This window comes from Adiantum capillus-veneris, chromosome 12, assembly GCF_014529385.1.
Source record: "Adiantum capillus-veneris isolate H3 chromosome 12, ASM1452938v2, whole genome shotgun sequence".
Classification (NCBI taxonomy): Eukaryota; Viridiplantae; Streptophyta; class Polypodiopsida; order Polypodiales; family Pteridaceae; genus Adiantum; species Adiantum capillus-veneris.
The window spans coordinates 159,138,020-159,161,619 of record NC_140942.1 but is presented as its reverse complement, the minus strand read 5'-3'; the positions used below and the strand labels follow the sequence as shown (position 1 = coordinate 159,161,619).

The 23,600-nt window shown below is 42.5% G+C and overlaps 1 protein-coding gene across 1 annotated transcript in view; it reads right to left on the bottom strand.

Moving 5' to 3' along the window:
* Positions 1-8,491: 8,491 nt before the first annotated feature.
* LOC147446767 (uncharacterized) overlaps positions 8,492-23,600 on the bottom strand; it is a 36,201-nt gene continuing 21,092 nt past the window's right edge. The window contains 1 exon segment of the mRNA XM_086525945.1: positions 8,492-8,618. The gene's annotated coding sequence lies outside the window, so the exon portion shown is untranslated.

The window sequence follows — 23,600 nt, the reverse complement described above, 5'->3', positions numbered from 1 at the left end:
AGGAATTTATAGAGTTAAATAGGGACAACCCTACAAAACTACCAGCGGCCAACAAATGCCAAATCGGCAATAAAGATATCGTACCACCAAAGGCGCTAAAAATCATGTCTCCATTACAATAAAAGAAATTACTGAAGCACAGAGACAGGATATCTTGAAATCTCCAGCAATCAATATTGATGGTATTCCTGTAGAAGGTCTACCATTTCTTACTTCTTCAGAAAAGGTAGACTCCTCGATCCACTACTCCTATAAAAAAGAAGAAACCATTTTGGATCTAGAATCTACAGAAGCTGAGTATGTTGCAGCAAATGAGGCATGCAAAGAAGCTACTTGGCTTAGTAGGTTGGTAGCAGACTTGGGAATCAAAGTAGATATTCCATAGTTATATTGTGATAGTCAAAGTGCTATACAATTGGCAAAAGAATCTAGTGTTCCATTCGAAGACTAAGCATATTGATGTGAAATATCACTTCATTAGGGAAGTACTTGAAGACAAGCAGATACAACTCATGAAGATCCACACCAAGGACAATCCTGCTGATCTACTCACAAAGGGACTTCCAAGAAAGGGCTTTGTGCATTGTCGTGACTTATTGGGCATTGGATAGATGGCACCATGTAAATCTTTGTACATTTATGTTCATAGATTTACAGTCACTTAAAGTGCCACATTGGACTTTAAGTGGGAGGTTGTTGGGATTAAAGCCCAAGTGGTCTCTTATATGGATATGGCCGCCCACCCGCCTAACTCGCTTATCACTAACTCTTTGTATATACTCAATTATACTTGTGTGAATAATAATATTTGGGAGATAACCCTTCAACGAATTCTCTGCGTACTGTGTAAGCTCTCTGTCTGTGTATCTTTGTGTGTGTGTATGTGTGAGTCGATCTAAGCTCCGCTCCTCGACTTCAAAATAGTGGCACAAACTTCAGACAAACACTTATAATTATACATTGCACATCCATGTTCTTAGTTGTATAAAGAGAAGGATTCTTGATGATACACAAAGACGAAGGATACCACTTACTACTATATTGCCCCACCCGCTTGTTGGCTTAATGGGGAAGATATTTTTGCAAAGCTTGAGAGGGAAGTAGGTTCTCTCTAGAAAGCTTAAGGGAGAAGGAGTAGGAAACCTGTTGAGGAAAGAAAGAGGGATGATCTAGCAAAAGGATATGTTGCAGATCTTTAGCTTTTGATAGAGGTGTTTAGTGAGGCTCATAGAGAAATTGAGAACTTCAGGTTGAGGAGAATGCATCAAGCTGCAGTAAGCTTGAGGAGGAAAAGGAGGTTCAAACTTCTACTACGGAGCTTTTGGGAGGGAAAACTAAAAGGAAGGAAAGAGAAGCAACTTGCAAGGTGAAGTGAAGAGAAGTGAGAGATGGTACAATATAGAGAGAGGGAGGGAATGATCAACACATTTTTGGAGGGACCCCCTTTCAGGAGAGAGGGGGGGGGGGGGACTGATAGCCACTAGAGAGAGAAAGGATTGGTTCCTACTCAACTATTTAGAGAAAAGTTCAATTTTTTGAATTTATAAGAGATTTTCTCTTTATATTTTATAAAAGAGTACGAGTTTGACCAATTACTTTTAGGCCTTGCCATACCCACCATTTCAATCCACATGGCAAGGAATGTCAAGCCCATGGAAAACAAAGACAAAAATAAATCAAGAGGGAAGAGAAATGCCCAAAACTCTTCCCAAGGCAATTCCAATAACAACAACGACAACAACAATCGGTTTAAGGAGAAGGGAGTTTACAAAGGTAAAAATAAACTCTCTTCTAAAGAGCTAGAAGCTTTTTGTAAGGACCACAAATGCTTTAACTAGTGTGGGGAGCAAGGACATGGCTATCGTTCTTGCCCCAAAAGAAATACCCGCAATCGGACTCCTAGAGCTTTCATGATCGAAGCTCCACACGAGGATGCTCATTGCAAAGGATCACCTCTCTCCTATGCTTGGGGAAAGGTAAGGGAGCATGATGCCTTCATCCTGTTTGACCTTGGCTCTACTCACAATTTCATATCCACGGATTTGGCCACCAAGTTAGGCATTCAAGCTCATGAGATGGAAGATGTTTTTTTAGCTGATGGAGCAAGGGGCAAAAAGCCACAGTTACTCCCCTGATTGGGAAATTGAGGCTTCATGTCCAAGGCTATGTTGACAGAGAATATTTATTCATCTCTCTTCTCAAGCATGAAGATGTCATCCTAGGGGCACCATGGTTTAACCATATGGCTGTTAATGTAAAGTTCCTTGAAAGAAGGTTCTATTTCAAGTACAGGGAAAAGAACGTACATGTACATAGATGCTAAGGAGACTAGTCGTACAATACCCCTTTTAAATTCTCTTGCTTTTGACAAATCAATGAAAAGCCCAGTTTCTGCTTACATGATTTTTGTCAATCCATAAAAGGTCCTAATGTTTAATCAAATGAAAATAATAGGAATCAAGAAGAGTTAGACTTGTCTAATTTTCTAAATGTATTCCACGATGTTTTTATCGATGATATCCCTATGGACTTACCTCCAAAACGAGGGGATGATGACAATCAAATTGAGCTCCTACTAGGAAACTAACCGCCTAACAAGACTCCTTATTGAGTTTCCCAAGCTCAACAAGAGGAGGTCATGAGGCAAGTACAAGAATTGGTAGACAAAGGGATGGTGAGACCTAGCTCCTCTCCCTTTTGTTCTCCAGTCCTTTTAGTGCAAAAGAAAGATGGAACATACCGCATGTGTGTGGGCTATCTGTTGAACTGGAGGGAGAGAGCACATGTGGACGAGAGGAGAGAGAGATGACACCAACATGTACAAGCCCCAAAGTGTGTAGAATACTCACACAGATGATGTATATATAGAGGGGACCCAAGTGCTATATATGGAGCTCGTGCTATATATAGAGCTCAACACCCCCACTCAAATAAGGGTCCCTAACTCTGGATGAAAAAAACCCTTGGGGGACTCAAGGGAAAAACCCACAGCTCTATATACACCCACCGTTATATTAAAAATATCATTGAATTTACAAAGAATGCTTATGAGGAGTGACATCACTCCTACCAAGTACAACAATGGCCTTGAAAGGCTCAAGAGAGAGATATCTTTGTGTAGACTGCCAACATCTGCTCACCAAAAATGTCTTCATAAACTTCTTTATTCTGCCATAATCTCTTCACCAAAAAATGTTTTGATAAACTTTAACTTTTGGTCATACCTGCAAATATCATAAACTCAAGAAATACAATCGAGAAAATCTTAGCAATGTCAATGAAAATAATCACAACGGTTTGCAATGCTGTCCTTTTGATAACATAACAATGGATAATACATAAATACATGACATGAAATGATGTCCATACAATATTCAAGAAAATGGACATAACAATGATGACAGGACGATGAGATATGCATGTATAACAAAACAGGAGTAGATGTGTGCACATATGTATATATAACGAGATGATCTCCATACGATATTCAAGACAATGGCCACAACAATGATGGCATGACGATTGATAATGTCTGCGACGATATTCATAACGATGACATGAGGATGACGATGTCCGAGATGATATTGAAGACAATGGCCATAACAATGATGGCATGACGATCAGATAGCACATATGTATGTATAACAAAATAAAAATGTATGTGTGCACATAAATACATGACACAAGATGATGTCTGAGCAAGTATTCATAACAATGACCTTAGTAATGACGACATGTTGATGACAATGTCCAAGACGGTATTCATAACAATGATGGCATGCCGATTGATAATGTCCGTGACGATATTCAAGAAAATGGCCACAATTACAATGACCATAGTAATGACGGCATGACGATGACGATGTTCGAGATGATATTCATAAAAATGGGCACAACAATGATGGCGTGATGATGACGATGTCCGAGACAATATTCATAACAATGGCCATTACAATGATGGCATGACGATTGATAATGTCCGTGACACTATTCATAATAGTGACCATAGTAATGATGACATGAGGATGAGGATGACGATGACGATGTCGGAGATGATATTCAAGACAATGGCCATAACAATGATGGCGTGACAATCAGATAGCACATATGTATGTATAACAAAATCAGAATGTATGTGTGCACATAAATAAATGACACACGATGATGTCCGAGAAGATATTCATAACAATCACCATATTAATGATGGCATGCCGATGACGATATCCATAACAATGGGCACAACAATGATGGCATGACGATGATGATGTTCGAGATGATATTCATAAGTGATTTCCATGAAAATAAGTTTTCAAGTGGCAAGATGACGCATTCAACTCTATAGAATGATCATCAAGGCACAAAATCGAGTAAATTACTCCATCAAGAATTTTAGTAATAATTCATTGTAAATTATATGAATTTCTTTATGAGTGATAGAGCATCAAACTCTCCAATATTGGTCATGTCACTACATGAGCATCATAAATTGAAGTTAAAATATTCAACACAATGTCTAGCAATTCATGATATGAAGCACTAATATTAAAATCCATGGGCATTCCATGGGATCAAAGTCCATTGGTATAAAATTCGTCTCTTTTGAATGAATTCAGTAATTAAATATGACACGAAGTCTACTTAAAAACATAAGCCGCACGTACATCATAAGAGCTCTAAGAACATAACCCGGCCCAGCAATTTTGTCCACATGATTTTTAAGGGCCTATTCAGTCAATCTAATTCTACAATGTCAATCAAAGATATAGTGAAAGAAAATCTATGGTTTACAAATTCGTAAAGTCCAACTAGAAACATAAGCCTCACATATGACACAAGAGCTTTAAGAACGTAACCCCCACAATTTCCTGTCTACATGATTTTCAAGGGCTTGTTCAATCAAATCTCAGTCTATAATCTCAATCAAAATATAATGAAAGAAACTATATGATTTGCAAACTGCAACCTCTTCTAACAAACTTATCGCAGAGCCTACAGTCAGCACCAAGACCAACTTACTCATGAATAAACCAAATATGACATTCCTCATCACCATTGAAGTCAAAGCCATGGAAGCTAGACGTTACTCTCGTGAGAGTAGAGACCAACTTACTCGATAAACCATGGGCTGACATCACCTAAACAAACACTGACATCGTGCAAACATGCTTTTTGATTATCCATACACACAATGCTACCACCATAGAGCATGCATCACATCACTCAAAGACCACATTAATCATTGCAATTTACATCTTAGCCCCCACCAAGACCTTTGACATAAACTATCCGCAATGATGTCTTCAGCCATCACATCCAGGCTGCGACCTAATGAGTCAAGGACCTTACATAAAATAGTGTATACTTGAGTGTGTCTGCATGTAAATAATGTAGCACAAATTGAAACTCATAAAACGAAGCAAATTTCTAGGACCCCGTCCATAAGACAACTCTACAATCCATACCTCAGCAAGGTCCTTCGTGGTTTTTGTTTTTCTGGTGCCTGCAGGCCCTTGAGGTGCACCTCCAAGGTTCAAATGAATTGCACCCATCAATGTTCTATAACACCTATTTGTCAAGGGAGCAATGACCAATCTGCTCAAGTTTCCCAAGTACTCCTAGCCATATGGATTGCTTTAGGCACCGTATAGAGTACTTTGATGAACAGACATCTTCAAAACATCCACATGCTTATGAAATGTGGAAAAACACTATCAAGGTAGAAGCCTAAGACCTAGGAGAAAACTTATGTCTCAAAGGGCGCTACTTTAGCTTATAACAAAGTGAAAAATTGGGGGCTATAAACACGGGTGTCAAAATGCAGACATGCTGTGGTGTAGAGATATACGTAAGTTGAGGGGAGAAAATTTTGGGTCGTAGACATGAGGCGCCAATCAAGGCTTGCCACTGCTGAAAGTTGCGCACCTATTGAAGGCATGCAGAGGCAGTCGGGCTGAGGAGAGCCTGTGGACTGAGGAGAGAAGTCCAGGAAAAGGTGGCCAAAAGGCTGGCCAATCAATGCGAGGGCGAGGAGGGGCAACTCAGCACCAGCCCAAAGGACCTCCGAAAAACCAGGCCTCCTCATCAACAGCAATACATCAACCAAGATCCCCATAACTGTTGAGATTGCAGAAGAGTAAGTTTCTCGCGCATTACTACGCTTGGCCCTGCAGCTATATCGATCTCTAAATGTGTAGAAGGTGATTTTGAGTGAAAGTAATCGATATTCACTATTGTGAAGATGATTTGCAGTGAGTATACGAACCGAACTGACACAGGAGTCAAAGCAAACCTCGCTGCTGTCGACTCTTACCATCGGCCTGCAAGACCTGCATGCTGCAGTGTTTAACAAAGGCCGTTATTATGAGCAGCAAAGGCCGAAAATATAGGTGAACTAGAGGATTCGACAGCCATAAGAGCAAAAAGTAAAAAGCACGCAACGCTATTTAAAGGAAAAGGCCGGAGCAAATAGCAAGCAGCGCCTCTTGCACACACACCAACAAAACTGCCTCACCAGCATGTTGACTGCATCACCAACATGCTGACTGCACGTTTCTCAAAAGCGCCCACCAGTTCACAAACATACAACGTTCGAGATTGTTGGTCTCTACAATAATGCAATTTCAATAATAGTCGGTGGTTTGCAGCCACTCATTACCAACATCATTAACTGTCGGCCATGCTTGCCAAATCAATCAAGCTTGCTTGGCCCTGTCAAATCAGTCAAGCTTGCTAATTCCCTCCGGCGAAGATAGCACAATATGCTGCACCAGCCACATAAGGTAAATGCAACCTATAAATCCATGGCGCAGCACTGAGCTCACAGAGAAACGAGGGAGAAATACCAATTGGCTTGTTGCGTTAAATAAAGCATGGTGTGTTGTACATGGTTCCTTGCTACTGAAAACTCGTCGTGCTACCGACAAAAACTGTCAGCATGGGAGGTGGAAGAGAGACTTCCTCAGCATGCAGGGAGCAGACCCTCGGTAGTGTACAACAGGGCGAGGTTGGGTTGTAGGTCCACATGGCTTTGTCTACGCTGTCACTAATTAGCAGACCCTCCCCGCTCCTCATTATTAAAATATCACCACAGTTAAAAAGCACCGAGCAGCTATATTTAACGCATAGACTAATACAGTGATTCTAGCCCCTGCAAGGTAGCGCTGGGCCAAGCGAGAGGAGCACCCACTGCTTGCTCTCATATAAGCGGACTACGTACAAGAAACTTTTTAAGCATTCCCAATTGGGATTACCAAGGGCTTTCCCACCTCTTTTCCCTCAATTAAAGCGTGGAAAAACAAGGGAAAAGGCCTTTCCTTAGCGGGAATAAAAATCCCCCTTGGGAAAACTTTCCCGTTTGTAAGAGCAAATATCCCCATGAGGGAAAATTTTCAATCAAAAGGGAAATGTCAAAGTGAAACTTTCCCTTGTGAAGACTACTCACATTCCCATGTTGTGGAGATGGGAAAGCACAAGATAGCTATTCCCTTTTCACATTCCCAACTTGTGAACGTGGGAAAACACAAGATACTCTATCCCTCCTTCATAATGTGGGAATATGAAGTCTCCCATGAGGGAAAGTGATAGAAACACATTCCCTTATGGAGACTACTTGTATTCCCACTTTCCGATCGTGGGAATGAGAGGAGCTAGGACAATATTATGCACTCATCTCACTCACACAATGTGCATACTTCGACCTTGTCGTAACCATTTAGTCATCCGCTAGTGCACCAATTCGCATGAATAACATGCAAAATTAAACTTGGGCACCTCGAAGACATTTGGTTAATTGATGCGGCCACACTTTTGCTCATGGGTAATTGTGATCTACCAATGCTATGATAGTCGACGACACCCAAAGAGATTGGTCATTTTTTGTCAATCCTTGTGCTTGGTCATGAGCCACGATGCACCCTTGAGGCTTCTTCGTGCCCCGATCCCAACCCGTGTTGAGAAAGAGAATCTTTGTACAACCAATCTATAATGGGGTTTGCTAGGTGCACCACTAGATCAAAAAAGAATGCAACGCACGCACACATAGAGATTCTTTGTAATCGACACAATAGTGAAATTTGACATGATGCATATAGATGAAGAATGAATGTAGTGCTCTTGCAACCATCTTTTACGACTCACCAAGAATTAACCTGACCACAAGAATTCACTACTTGTTCATTAAGTAAAGCATTTCAATTGACCATAGTATCAAAGCAGTCTACACTATGAACCATATGAAATAAATATGCATAGAATTTAAATAGTCAAATTCACCCAAGGGAAACAGAAATCTAATAAAAACATCTCCACAGTACCAATGATCCGCCTTGACTTTACCTCAAGCCAAAAACTCTTATTATGAATTTCAAATGTAAACTAATTTAACACAAAAACTTAAGGTTGTAGGAACAATCCCAAGAGTCCTCTTAACAATCTATCCAGCGAGTCTTCAACTCAAGACCTATTACGAGAGAGAGAGAGAGAGAGAGAGAGAGAGGGAGAGTAATTAAAAATTTGGACTTCTACAATTTTGTCTACATGTATATGTTTCACAAATGAGGTCTTGAAACTCAATAAAAATCCACAAATGATGAGAGTAATTGCATATCTTTGCCTGGTACCTGCCATAACAAAGCCAAATCCACAAATGATGAGTAATTGCATATCTTTGCTTGGTACCTGCCATAATAATAAAAATCCACAAATGATGAGAGTAATTGCATATCTTTGCCTAGTACCTGCCATAACAAAGCCAAATGTCAAAATCAGTCTTTGATGTAAGCTAGAGTTTCATTTTGCAACACATGAAATGAGATTGCTGCCCTTTAATTTTCCTACTTCAACTCATGTACCTAGTCAATTACAACATCACATTAACAGCCCTTTGATGGAAACCTAGGGGATACACTACTAATAATAAGCTGACTACTAATAAAAAGATGGCATGTATGGTACACATGATATGCCCCTATCTCACCCCTATATGCACAACCATTGTTTGCAAAATACACCTTTCCTCCTTGTAAAATCCTCCTCCCCTTACAAACCTGTTACCACACAATAAAAATTATTCAACGAATCCCCGAGCATGGAAGAAACAAGAACAACACCATGTCATTGTCACGTGACACATCCAACCCTATGTGTCCGTGGACAAGCTACAACATAACAGAGTTCCGTCAGTCCAGTCAGTCTAGATTCGAAGTGATCTGGCACTTTTGTGAGTCTATTCGTAGATCGTGCATGCCCAGTCACTTAGTGTAGATGCATATCCTTTGGTTGCACACAGTACGATCATAAGCATTCCCATTAGAATCCATCAAAATTCTTCAGGAGAATTTTCCATTGCATTTAGCATATTTTCCCTATTTTTGACATTTTTCACTTATTATTTTTAAGTGACTTTTGTTGGAAAGTAGGTAGCGCAAATTGAGTAAGTTTGTATATAAGCAAACCTAAACTAGCACTATTTTCGCAGAAGAGGCAGCAAAAGCACATGCTCAACAGGCACCTTCTCAACAGAACCCCCCAAGAGACCTAGCGTTTTTGCTCCACAACAACAGCTAGCGTTTTGGATCAGATCAGCCCTGGCGTGTTGGTGCACAGCAGATCAGCCCCGGCACCATCGCTACACAGCAGATCAGCCTAGCGTTTTTGCATTTACAGAACCATGACGACAAAAGGACCAATTTCAGCCCTAGCGTTTTTGTTTTGCAGAACCTCAACCTAACGTTTTTGAGAACCATCAGCCTGGCATTTCCCATCAAGATATCATTGCCACACATCCCCCATCAGCTAGCGTGTTTGAAGATCCCTTCTCTAGCGTTTTTGGAAATCTAGCAACCTAGCATTTTTGACAGACATTAGCCTAGCGTTTTCATCAAGTATGACCTCAACATGCAACGTTTTTCAGCCATGAAGAACCTGCAAGTTCAGCCCCTAAAGAGTAGCAAATTCAGCCCGGAAGAAACCTCGGTTTTCAGCCCTTAAGAACTATGTTCATGGTTTTGAGTTGGAAATGGTTTCAAGAATTTTCAGCCATGGAGATTCTTAAAGAAGACAGAAGCACGACTCTAGACGAAGTTGAAGCATCGAAGGAGCCACAGGAGACTTTGTGTCGCTTTCGACACGGCCCAAAGAAGCAATCCTTGCAGACCTTTATGAAGTTCAAGTAACGCACGACCCACACATCAGAGTGGGCCGACGAAGAGTCCCTTCCAAGATTCCGGATGCTATTGTCGTTCTCCCTCGATGCCATAGAGTTCGGTACCAGTACCTCACTTTGAAAAGAAGGGGATGTCACGTGACACATTGTTAACCCTCACGGCTCACGGACACCCCATCACCTACGACGGACGTGTATTATGTATTTGGTAGAGTCAGGTACCGGGCTTGTCGGACCAATAGGAAAAGGATAAGAGTGATCGCCGATGAGAGGCGCACTCTAACTGAGACATTCAAGGGATTAGTTGGCTAAGCATGGGCGCCCAAGTGTGAATCTCCATCTTCTTCTTCTTCACCTCCTTGTGTGTGTGTGTATGTGAGAGAGAGAGAGAGAGGGAGAGTGTGTGTGCGATCCAGCATTACGAAGGCACGACGGCGGCGAAGCGGTTGAGCGCGGCACAACTGCAGCTTCTTCTTCATCGCGGCGAGGAATCCACCACGAAGGCGAGCGTAGAGCGGTGAGTGACACACCCTTTGCTCTCTTGAGCTTGCTAGTTTAGGCTGCTTGTGTGCTTGGAGCCATTTGTGGCTCGCACACGGTGTATCGGCAAGTCCCTTGCTTCGACAGTGCGGCAAGGAGCGCACATTTTTGGCGCCGCTGCCGGGGGAAGAAAAAAAAAATCTTTTTAAAAAAAAAATTATTTTAAAAAGAAGGATCCGGCTGGGGATCATTCCCCAAGCTCAAGCCCAAACCCAGACCTCAGTCCTCAGTTTTAAAATATAGTTTATACACCTTTTTATATTTAAAAACTATTTTTAGGATTTCGAGGACTATAAAGACTATTTTTAGGATTTCGAGGGCTTCACGTAGCCGAATAGGGAGCTGTAAAGCACGGCACGTTCCTTTAGCCAAAACGCTCGTCTTGAGCTATTACACGCCATATTTTGTGGCTTGGTTACAAAAAATAACCAAGAATAACGAAAAACTTGGGTTATAAACACCTTTAAAAAAAAAAACTAAGTGAGCGGCCTTCACGGGCACTCACCAACGCGTTTAGAGTGTGGAGGTCATATGAACCTACGCTCTGGACGAGTGTTAGAGCACGAGCATATTGGTAGTGCCTCCATTTACGCGAGCACCCATTATTCCTCCACCCTAGGTTCTGGACCTTCGGCCGGGACTCAAGGTAGCGCGACCCAAGATCCTCATATCGCGTCTAGTGATTCTTCCTCTGACTACGAAGTCATGGAGGGGTATCCTACACCAAACCATGATAGTTCAAGTCAAGACATGCATGCCATGGGCCCATGGCCCGGGTCCAACGTGTTTAGCCGCTTAAAAGAGACCCTTAGTAGAGCTACTCGCTCCGAACATGCGGTTAATGAAATAAATGAAGGGAGTGGGGAAGTAAATTCGTCATTCATGCCTAAAATAGACCCTATGCTTCTTGAGAGTGTGCATGTGCATGTTCCATCCACTGCACCTCCTGATCCTTTAGGACTATCTCCCTCTGAGGTTTTACTACCCGATGGTAGGAGTCTTGCCGAAGTACAAGAGATCAAACGCTATATGCAAGCAACAAGGGAGAGGGAAATTGAGAACCTACGAAGGCTAGAACAAAGTCGAGCCCTGAAAGCAAAGGCTCCTATGACAACAATCATGCCAGCCGAGCAACCGAGTGCTCCCAAGGTAGCAGTCACGGAGGGGCAAGCTATGGGGAGCAATAATGCTTCCACTTCAAGGAAAACCTCCAGCACGCCAGGCCTAGATGGGATATTCCTAAACGAAAATTGGGAGTATGACCTACAAGCAGAAGCTTTAATTGATCGGTACACAGGACACACCTATCATGTGGGTTGGTTAGATGTTCTACAATCCACATCGGGTGCTACTTGCATAGATGAGCAACAACAGAAAGTCTGTGATGTCCTCCATAGGATTGTCGAGTTAGAAAGACAGAACACAGGGATCAACATGCCTTCAACAGGCCTAATGAGATTCTTGGATACGGGAAAGGCCAACCAACCAACCCTATCACAAATGGAGACTCCCTCAGTGAGCCCCATTGATCCTCCATATGTTGTTTCGCCGGGAGCCTCAGTACAATCTGAGCCCACAAGTGGCAGCTTTACCTTCCCAGATCTAGCTCATCTTTCTCTTAATGACACTACGGATACCATGCATATCCCAGTGGTGAGCATGACAAGAAGTACACCATGGAGTTCATTTGTTAATACTGCGTCGATGCCTAGTAGCACAGTGCTCCCAACTATACCTACATGTATGTATCAATCATGTGCACCTGTCGTACCTCAGCCTCATGTAGCTCCTACACCTCCGATTATTCCAAGAGCTTACAATCCACAATGGCATTATCCAAGCTCTTATACAAGTGGAGCCATGCCATTTAATAATAACATGCCATATCAGGCACCCCCTATGCCTAGGGCCACGCCTGTAAACTTTGGACCACCGTCTGGTACACCACCATACGAAATATGGGACCCAAGAGCCGCGCGTATGCCAAGGCCAAGGCCAACTCCCATCTCACATGTGGTTCCAAGAGCACATACACCCATTATACCTGCTCAAATAGGAGATTTGGCAGCATTTGCTCAAACTATCGGTCGCTCTATTGCGGAAAACATGCGTAGTGCACCTGATAGAGAGCCTAGGAGCAAGGCAGTTCAAGTAGCTAAGCTCACACAGAAATTCAGTGGAGACGGAGATGCTAGAAAGCATATGGAAATCTTTGAACATGTGTGCGATTCCTTGGAAGAGCACAATGAGCTACTTAAGTGTAAGGCTTTGAGTTTGACCCTAAGCGGAAAGGCTGGAGATTGGTATAGAACCTTAAGAGTAGAAGAGAAAACGATCTACTCTACTCTTAGGAGATTGTTCTTGAAAGAGCACATACGAGAGGGAGTACTTTGGGGTGTAGCCTCTCAGCTCCAGAAAGCCCAACGAGAAGAGAAGGTGAATCCGTGAGAGACTTCATTAGTCGCCTAAAGAATTTGAATTCTCGAAGCAATCCAAACGAGCGATTCAACAACAACCAATTGCTCGATAGATTCATTAGGGAACTACGACATGAAAGTATCTATAATGGCCTAGTCATTAGAGGTATCACTACTTGGGAAGCAGTCACCATGAATGCAATCCAATTGGAGGATAATTTAATGATTGCAGGAGAAAGAGTGTCTGCCGAGCCGAAGTCTAGTAGCTCGCAAGCGTCAGGGCATGAGCCAATGAAGATAAAGCCAATCGTGAAAGAGCAAACGATATCTGAGATGACTTTGGCAGATCTCACCAAGGCCATCCAAGAAAGCCTTAGGGGTAATCGTGCTCCACAAAACACTCATATGTATCCAAGAAGGGAGCAACAATGGTGCTCAATTTGCTTGGGCCCACATACTACGAGTGAATGCCCTACTTTCAGAGTAAAGTTTAACGGGACTTGTAACGCGTGTGGTAGGTATGGACATCAAGCGAAGGATTGCCTAATGCTTAAACGCATCATGGAAAATAGACCGCCTATAGCTTGGGCAGACTCACCTCGAGTTCCTGCATTGATGCCTACCCCACCCATGGAGCAACAGTTGCCATTACAGCACATGGTCCCTAGAACCCAAAATGTGGTCCAAACCACACCGTTGTCACCTCTAGTGCTAGGACCGCAACCCCCTCATCCAAGAGTTACACCTATGAACCAAATAGGTTGCGAGTCATCTAGTACTTATGTAGATTGCGAAGAGGACATAGACTCTAGTATCACCTATGGAGTCGACATGCTTGAGGAGTGTCCCATGTACTATATGGAAGACCATTGGGGACAAATCAAACCGGTATATCAAGCTACTGCGCTAGCAGCAAGAGGCCAAAACATTAATAGTTTTGCTAGGAGACCACCTCTTCAGTGCTACGAATGTGGTGGACCACATCGAGTAGCTGAGTGCCCCATTAGAATGCAAAAGAATGCCGCACTAATGCAAACAAGTCAAGGGAGTGCATTGGCAATGCCAATACTCACTTGTAATCGTTGTGGCATAGATCATTTGATCGCAGTGTCCTAACAATCCAAACGCACCGAAATCACACCATTGAACATAATAGAGATTGTTGATGGAACACCACCAACTATAAACATAGCACCAGTGAATGCACTCACACGGTCGATGCTCCAAAAGCAAAATTACATCCTCGAAGAGAGAGATGCTGCATCCATTGGCCGAGAGAGAAAGAAGAAAACACGAAGAAAGAAATCCCTTAATGCTGCTAGCTCAAAACCTAGTTCAAAGACTAACAGACTAACATAGGGACAGGAGAGGATCCCGTGTATATGAATGACCCTGAGGATGACTCAGATTCGATAGAGACCACGGAGACTAAAACTATTACTACAAAGGAAAAAGCCAATGAGGAGGATCACGAGAGGAAATTACGACGAACACCAAAAGAGTATTCAAAGTTAAACCACCCAGTTGCGAACCCTCAAGATAAGCCACGAGAGACAAAAAATGAGGATTACAAGAGAAAGATTGGAACCTATCCAAACCCAACAGTGGAAATTGAACGAGTCCAACAACTGAGGGGTTTGGTGGAAGAAACTCAACGAACATTAGAACCTGAACCCAAACATATCCAGATGTCGGACACAGTGTTTCCCACACAAGTTCAACCTCACAAGAACTACAGGCCGTTAGCTATACCCAGTATCATTCGGGAAGAGAGTGAGGGTAGGACATCTCAAAGTGGACACACACCTTTCCTTCTAGAGAGAATGTTTGGTGAGGGAATGCCCGACCCCCTTGAGGAAGTGGAGATTCCATCTTCACCATTCTCTTGTCAGGGTCCTACGTCCCACAAGATGCCATTAAATGTTGCCAAATTGATGGATTTCATGTCTTCAGAAGTTAGAACCACCATCATGTCCAAACTATATAAAGACCCCGAGCTAGTCTCAGCTCTTCGAGCCTTCCTCAATGGAGAATTACAGGCCGGATTACCACAGTTTGCACATATGAACAAACCTGACTCGGTAATGAATGATGAGGAACATTTAGCACCACCATCTGACCTAGCGGGACATGAATCTATAATTGAAGTACCCGTTAACAAGTTGGGGCAATCCTTTGAAGGTGATGAATCTAATGCTACTCTACCAATCACTACTAAAGGATTAACTGTAAAGGGGGTCCTTGACGGAGGTGCGGGAGTCAATATGGTGACAAAGAGTTGTTGGGAGTCTATGGGGCGACCTCACCTTGAAGCCACAAGCGTAGTGGTAAAAATGGCTAATGGATCTATTGTTACGCCTATTGGAATGCTAAAGGATCTCAGGATCAAGGTCTTGGGACACAAGGTAAGGCAGACTTTCATTGTTATGGATTTTTCCAAGCATCCTATGTCATTTGAGATGATCTTAGGACGTCCATTCATGAGGGAAGCAAAAATGGTGCATGACTGGTCCAAAAACCACGTCTACTTACAGTTCCAAGACTCTGTCATTCGAATTGATCTTTTAAGTGGTCAAACGCATCCTCTAGGAAATAAACTTATCATTGATAATCGATCAGACACAACAATTCACTCAACTCCATTACAGTATTGTTACACATGTAACGAAGACACGGATATTGGGGAGAACTCTCCTTATATGGATATCCTACCCGGAATGGCTGAGTCAGACAATGTCGATTGGGTGCACCTAGCGGCAACTATAGATACATGGGAAGCTAGAGGAACAACCTGGGTAACACCAGATGGGGAAGACATACCACACATTGCACCACTAAACATGTTAGGTGTAGCGCATGTAACATCCGATGATAAGAAAGAGGCACACCTACCTGAGAGTGAAACTGATGATTCCTCAAAGGCTTCAGGCCAATACACATCGGAAACGGAATCTCAGAAAGAAATGGATTCAGAACCTGAGGAAACATCGAGTGAACCAAGTATAGAAACTGAACACTCAAGGCCTAGTACGACCATCTATGGTAATTCATATGAGAGTGAAGAAGATACAAGCGAAGACCTATCAGGCGAGTCGAGTTCAAACATTTACCAAAATCAAAACCTTAACAAGAAACAAAGGTCATATAAGAGACGACGATATCGAGCAAATGTGAGAGCTAGGATAAACAAGGAAAGATCTACTGCAGAATGGCTTAGCTATCTAGGGGCATGTGATGCTCATCGAAAGCTAGTAGACAATTGGGGTGAACATCTCCAGAGTGTCGTGTGGTGCAGCCCGCGACCCATTGACCTCGCTCAATTGGAGGTTACAAAGCCGAAATTGAGTCGAACTATAAGAAGACATCAAAACCGAGAGTTAGCACAACAACAAAAGGAGGCAGAACTAAAAGAAAGGTCTCCGTCAAGACAAGAGCCTGCTGACTTACATACGTCTCCTGAACATTTTAAATCTTATACCACGGGGAAGAGAAAGGTTGTGTATGCCAAAGCCCAACGAATACCTACCAATGGAAGCAGTGGAGTCTATGATGGTCCAGCGGTAGTTAAAGAGATAGAATTAGCAAAACCAGGTGAGGACTCTAAACCAGTCTTTATTGCTCAAGACCTTACCGAAACTGAAGAGGCTGTACTTAAGGAGCTCCTCAAGGAATACAAGGATATCTTTGCTTGGACATATCATGACATGAAGGGCGTTCCACCTTCTGTGGTGCAACATACAATTCCCATGATCAACACTGCTAAACCCGTCCAGCAACGACCCTATCCAATGAATCCTAAGTACGCCAAAATTGTACAAGAGGAGATTGAAAAACTTATCCAATGTGGATTCATATACCCTATTGAGCACTCAGAATGGGTTTCTCCAATAGTCATTGTGCCAAAAAAGAATGGGAAACTAAGAGTGTGCGTGGACCTCAAAAAAGTTAATGCAACCACTAGGAGAGATCATTATCCCTTGCCATATTCAGAACATGTGCTTGAAAGAGTTGCGGGCAAGGAAGCTTATAGCTTTTTAGATGGGTACTCTGGTTACAATCAAATCACAATTGCATTAGAGGACCAAGCTAAAACTGCTTTTATCACAAAGTTTGGAGTGTTTGCATTTCGTGTTATGGCTTTTGGCTTAACGAATGCCCCTGCTACATTCCAACGATTAATAAACACTGCGTTTAAAGAATTTCTAAGGGAGTTTTGTGAAGCTTTCCTAGACGACCTTTGTGTTTATTCTTCTTGGGAGAAGCATTTGTTATATCTACGAAAAATATTTGAAAGGTGCAGATTTTATCGCATCTCATTGAACCCTTTCAAATGCCAATTTTGGGTTAAGCATGGAGTCATTCTAGGACATATAGTGTCCAAGATCGGGATATCCACAGATGAGAGTAAGATTAAAGCCATTGCCGATTTGCCACCACCTACTAACTATAAAGGAGTTCAAAGATTTATGGGCCATGTTGGTTATTATCGAAGGTTTATTTTAAACTTTGCCGAGATAGCGCGTCCATTGTACAAGCTTCTTATCGAGTTTCACTGGACGGAAGAATATCATCAATCTTATGAGTTATTAAAGAAGGCCCTAACAAGTGCTCCAATCTTGCGAACACCTGATTGGAATGTACCTTTTCATGTGCATATTGATGCATCAAATTTTGCTATTGGGTGTGTTCTAACTCAACCAAGAAAACATAAATTGGACTACCCTATTAGCTTTGCAAGTCGCCAATTAAATGATGCCGAAATGAACTACACTACTACAGAGCGCGAAGGTCTAGCTATGATTTACGCAGTAAAGAAATTTCGCTATTACCTTCTTGCTACCAAGTTTGTGTTTTATGTTGATTATCAAGCATTGCTATATTTGGTAAACAAGCCGTGTTCCACAGGTCGAATTACACGATGGTTGTTAATTCTTCTTGAGTTTGACTTCACCGTTGTTGTGAGACCTGGGAGGAAACATGTCATGGCGGATCATTTATCTCGTATCCCTAATGGCGAAGCTCCTACGGGGGTTGATGATGAATTGCCTGATACTCCTTTGTTCATTGTTGAGACAATGCCTGAATGGAGTGAAAAGATTGTTAACTTCTTAGTTAATGGTTTTCCACCCAAAGAACTGCGAAAAGATATAGCTCGAAAATTAATCAAGGAATGCGAACCCTATTGCTTACTGGCTGGAACTCTCTATAAGAGAGGAAAAGATGATGTTCTTAGACGCTGTGCCCGCGAGGATGAGTATTTATATATTCTACAAGAGGCACACATGGACGTAGCTGGTGGTCACTTTTCAAGAAAGTTGACTGCCCGAAAGATCTTACAGTCAGGCTATTGGTGGCCCACTCTGTTTAAGGATGCATCACTTTTTGCAAAGGGATGTGATGAATGCCAACGCTTCAAGAAGCCACAAAGAAGTGATAGGATGCCTCTACATCCCATCAAGGTAACCCAACCATTTGAAAAGTGGGGCTTAGACTTTGTAGGACCGATTAGTCCGGCTGCACGTAACACGCAATCACGATATATCATTGTGGCTACCGACTATGTAACCAAATGGGCTGAAGCAAAAGCAACACGAAAGGCGGATGCAAAAACAACAGCTAAGTTCCTCTTTGAGAACATTATCACACGTTTTGGATGTCCCTTTGAACTTGTGAGTGACAATGGAACTCATTTTATAAATGAAGTAATAAAAGAACTCACATCAAACTTCATGATACCTCACCACAAGTCTACACCCTATTATCCCCAAGCAAATGGCCAAGCTGAGAGTACCAACAAAACTCTCATCTCCATTTTGACAAAGACAGTTGAGGCTCATCGCACTGATTGGGACCTAAAGCTTACGTCAGCTTTATGGGCTTATCGTACTGCGTATAAAGTTGCTATTAATTGCACACCGTTTAAGATGGTGTATGGCCAAGAAGCAGTTATGCCATGGTAGTTTGTCATTCCTAGTCTTCGAGTAGCTTCTCAAGAAGGTTGGGATGGTAACCCCTTAGTGGAGCGATTATATATCCTGGAAAGGCTAGATGAAGAAAGGCAATTAGCTGTGCGAAATGCTCTAGTGGAGAAGGATAGAAGAAAGAAGTGGTTCGATAGCCATTTAAAGGATAAAGACATCAAGGTTGGTGATAAAGTTCTTATGTACGGGGTACGTAATGAAAAGAAGAAATTGAAATACGCTAGTAAGGGACCATATCGAGTGTGTGAAATTACCCCGCAAGGGATCATTCGTGTGGAGACTCTAGATGGAGTTGAAACCATTGGATTCCTTAATGGGAGTAAATTCAAAAGATATTATGATCCTCTAAGCCAGGAAGAGTTGCAAGCCATCCATCAAAAGAAGGCTGCCAAGGAACAAGCAGAGCTTTAAAAAATCCAAGCAAGAGTTGACGCTCGAGAACGACAACAACGTCTTAGACGCCAACGAGACGCTAATCTGGGAATCACGCAAGCATTTTTCAAGGACACAGATGACGACTCATTAGAATCTGAGCCACCCCTACGATACCCAATTGAGCTAAGTAGCCCCTATGGGAAAGTACTATACAATGCCTTATTAGATACGGGAGCTAAACACAATTTGTTGTCCTATGGAGTTTGGTGTCAATTAGGGAAACCGACCCTATCCCCGAGTACGATGCAAGTCAAGGGCATTAATAAAAAGAAAACTGCTATTCTTGGAGTCCTTCAGACCCCTGTTGTCTATGACAATGGAAGCATAGTGCAGAGGTTTCTAGTCATGTTTACGGGAGCTATGGAAGGCAACGTAAACCTGGGACGCACGTGGATGTTGGCAATCAAATGCACTATTGATTGGGATACTGGTAGTGTCACGACGCGACCACCGACTCTTACCCCTATCATTCAAGCAAAGTCACCTACGTTGCAAACTCTAGCAAAGTTGAAGGATAGCCAACATTCACAAGCCAAGGTGGTTAACTCGTCTTTGCCAGCTACCCATGAACCTAGCACTTCAACACTTGTAGTTGCAGCAAGCAGTAATATTGCAAGTACTCAACCTGCACGACCTAAGAGTACATATCAATGGGTCCCCAAGGCCTTACTTCCAACTACCTCAACCCTCCCATCCATTCCAAGAAAAAATTTCCCCGGAAAACCAAGAGCGCGCCCTAGGAGAGTCAAGACCAAATCACGATGGATTCCAAAACAACTATTAGAAGCCCAAGGCTACTATGATGAAAATCAGCAAATTTGGGTACCTAAACGTAAAATGTGTCCTTCCCTATCGACAACAAACCCATATGAGTCAAACAGTGTAACGCTAAAGCCAATGGCAAACCGTGGGAAGGGAAAGATCAAAGAATGCTACACACCTAGTCCAGAGCTAGTTTGGGCTCCAAGGCAAAACCAATTTATTCCACCTAGCTCAGGAAGGGGGGAGTTCCATGAAGCTTCTAGCTCCTCATGTAATACATCCATAGAGGTAAAAGCTTCTACACAGCCTCCATCTATAGTAGTGGACCTCCATGAAGCTACAAAAGAATCCACACCTCCCAGTGTTCAAGAATCACCTGATGAACCACTTCAAGTTCGATCCTGGGAGAGTACCTTACCACCCTTGCAACTTGACGAGGCACCTAGGGTAATAGAAAACTACTGGCAAAAATCCTCACCTATTACCAACTGGAACAATTGGTTTCAAAGGGTGACCACATCATTTCAAACGGTATGATCTACCCAAGGAAGGGGGGAGTGTTTCTGGACATCCATCATTCACTTGCTTCCCTCTCAACCTTTCTCCCTGACCTCTTAATCTCGAATCTTAGGGAATGTATATATAAAGCCTTATACTCACAAAAACAAGATAAAAAAGTAAAAGAGCAAGAGCCATAACACAAATCATAAAAACAAATTATGCACAAGAACACGACCCTTGTAATATTTGCACTTTAACCATCATCTATTTGCGTGTACAGATATGGCTAGTACGCTAGAGTCATCCACTCTTGCCTTGGGTGACAGGTACCCTCGTTACTTTTCACAAATATTTCACATGGTTTTTCCAGTGCTTGCATGTGAATGGGATATGATAGGTACGCTAGCATGTGAGAGGAATTTTGAGGAGTTAGAATGGCTGATACGTCTCTTGACCACGTCTAATCCATACTTAGTAGAGAGCGTTTCTCCCATTGCACAAGCCTACCCTTTTGACCAAGATGACTATAGGCGTCTAGTGACCTTCTTAGTAAACATGGGCACCTATGATGAAGAAGAAAATTTACAGGACTACACGGATGGCGCATATGGTCTCATGGATGATGACTTTGTTTATCTCGACGACGAGGATAGGGGTTTAGCCTTAGGGTTTCCCCCCAACCTCTACAATATCTTATTCCCTTGACTCTCTAGGGGAGTGCAAATAATTAGGTTAGGGTTCCTTATGTTTTTTGTTGTGTTCAATAAGTGTTGGTACCTTTTCCCCCTAATGTGCCTCCTGGAGGTATTCCTTTTGTTTCCTAGTGTGTACAGGAGCGTGTTGCTATTGATAGGATTTGGACCTTCATTGAATCTTTATCTCGACTCACTCTTCAAATCAAGCGCCACCATCGACACAAACAGGTGTTTCTTGTCCATTAGCATTGCCCCTTATCTTTTTTGCATCTATGATTGTCTGCTTTAATTGTGATTGGTAGCCTAATATTCACCGCATTTGCTTCGTATCAAACATTTAATTCAATGTAATTTTTTGTCATAATCACTTGTCTAGGTTTAAAAATCAAGCAGTCCGACTAAGCTAGTTTGATCAAGTTAGGTGTTAGAGATCTTCTCTTAATACCATGGGGAATGCCTTCCAAATAATCAATGGTTACTTAGGTTCTTAATCCGATTTAGGCAACATTGTGTGAAATGTACTAGGGCTTTCTAGTGGGCTTGACCCTATTGACCTTTAGCTTAAGTATTATAAAGAGAGTTTACTAGTGTGATGAGCCTGGGGAGGTGTATCAGTGTTATATGACCCCCCAAAGTTACAAAATTAAAATGCTGAAAATGAACAAACAAAAAATCAAAGTGCAACACTGTAAAATCTTAAGCTGGAAGAGAAATCTCAGCTTGATTTGGTACTTCACTCACATGTATTGCCTATGGTACTAGAGCCCTAGAGGTTCCCAGTGTGGACGCTTTTCCTTGAAAAGCAAAAAACCCAAGGCATACAAAATAAGCACACACATCAAATTGAATCACTGTGAAAAGACTTTGGGGGGTCAAAGAAAAAGTAATCAGTCAGGCGATGATTTCATGAGAAATTCCTTTTATGGTAGCTTAATTACAAGGTCTTCTAGATATAGCCTCTAATCAGCCCTCGAACATGAATACTTGGCTCTCGCGATTAAACAACTTAATTGACCACAAAAAATTAAGAAGCTTACCCATGGTATTAATATTCGATCTCTGGTGCCTTTCGACCGTCAAATTAGCGACCCCAGACTTGTTTAATTTTTTACCTTTACATCTGTTTATGCATTTGATTACATTGCAATTTAATGTTCATTGCTGACAAATTGTTTGAACTTCTTTTACCAATCAATTTGTCTACCTAAAGCTGCATATGCTTTTTAATCACTTATGAGAATGCAATTACTATGCCAGTGTTGTTTGATTTTGAAGTGACTGAAGAAGGCTAAGGACATTCATCTCAAATGCTCTTCCACCTCGACGAACGAGCTTCAACTCAATAGCTTCCGAGGACGGAATCTACATCAGGAAGGGGGGCATGTTAACCCTCACGGCTCACGGACACCCCATCACCTACGACGGACGTGTATTATGTATTTGGTAGAGTCAAGTATCGGGCTTGTCGGACCAATAGGAAAAGGGTAAGAGTGATCGCCGATGAGAGGCGCACTCTAACTGGGACATTCAAGCGATTAGTTGGCTAAGCATGGGCGCCCAAGTGTGAATGGGGTGAGCTCATATAAAGCCAACTAAACCTAAAATTCACTCATTCTCTCATTTGTGCAATAGAAGAGTGCTCTTGCTCCATCTCCATCTTCTTCTTCTTCACCTCCTTGTGTGTGTGTGTATGTGAGAGAGAGAGAGAGGGAGAGTGTGTGTGCGATCGAGCATTACGAAGGCACGACGGCGGCGAAGCGGTTGAGCGTGGCACAATTGCAGCTTCTTCATCGCGGCGAGGAATCCACCACGAAGGCGAGCGTAGAGCGGTGAGTGACACACCCTTTGCTCTCTTGAGCTTGCTAGTTTAGGCTTGTTGTGTGCTTGGAGCCATTTGTGGCTCGCACACGGTGTATCGGCAAGTCCCTTGCTTCGACAGTGCGGCAAGGAGCACACACACATCCAACCCTATGTGTCCGTGGACAAGCTACAGCATATTCAAGGTTCAGTCAGTCCAGTCAGTCTAGATTCGAAGTGATCTGGCACTTTTGTGAGTCTATTCGTAGACCGTGCATGCCCAGTCACTTAGTGTAGATGCATATCCTCT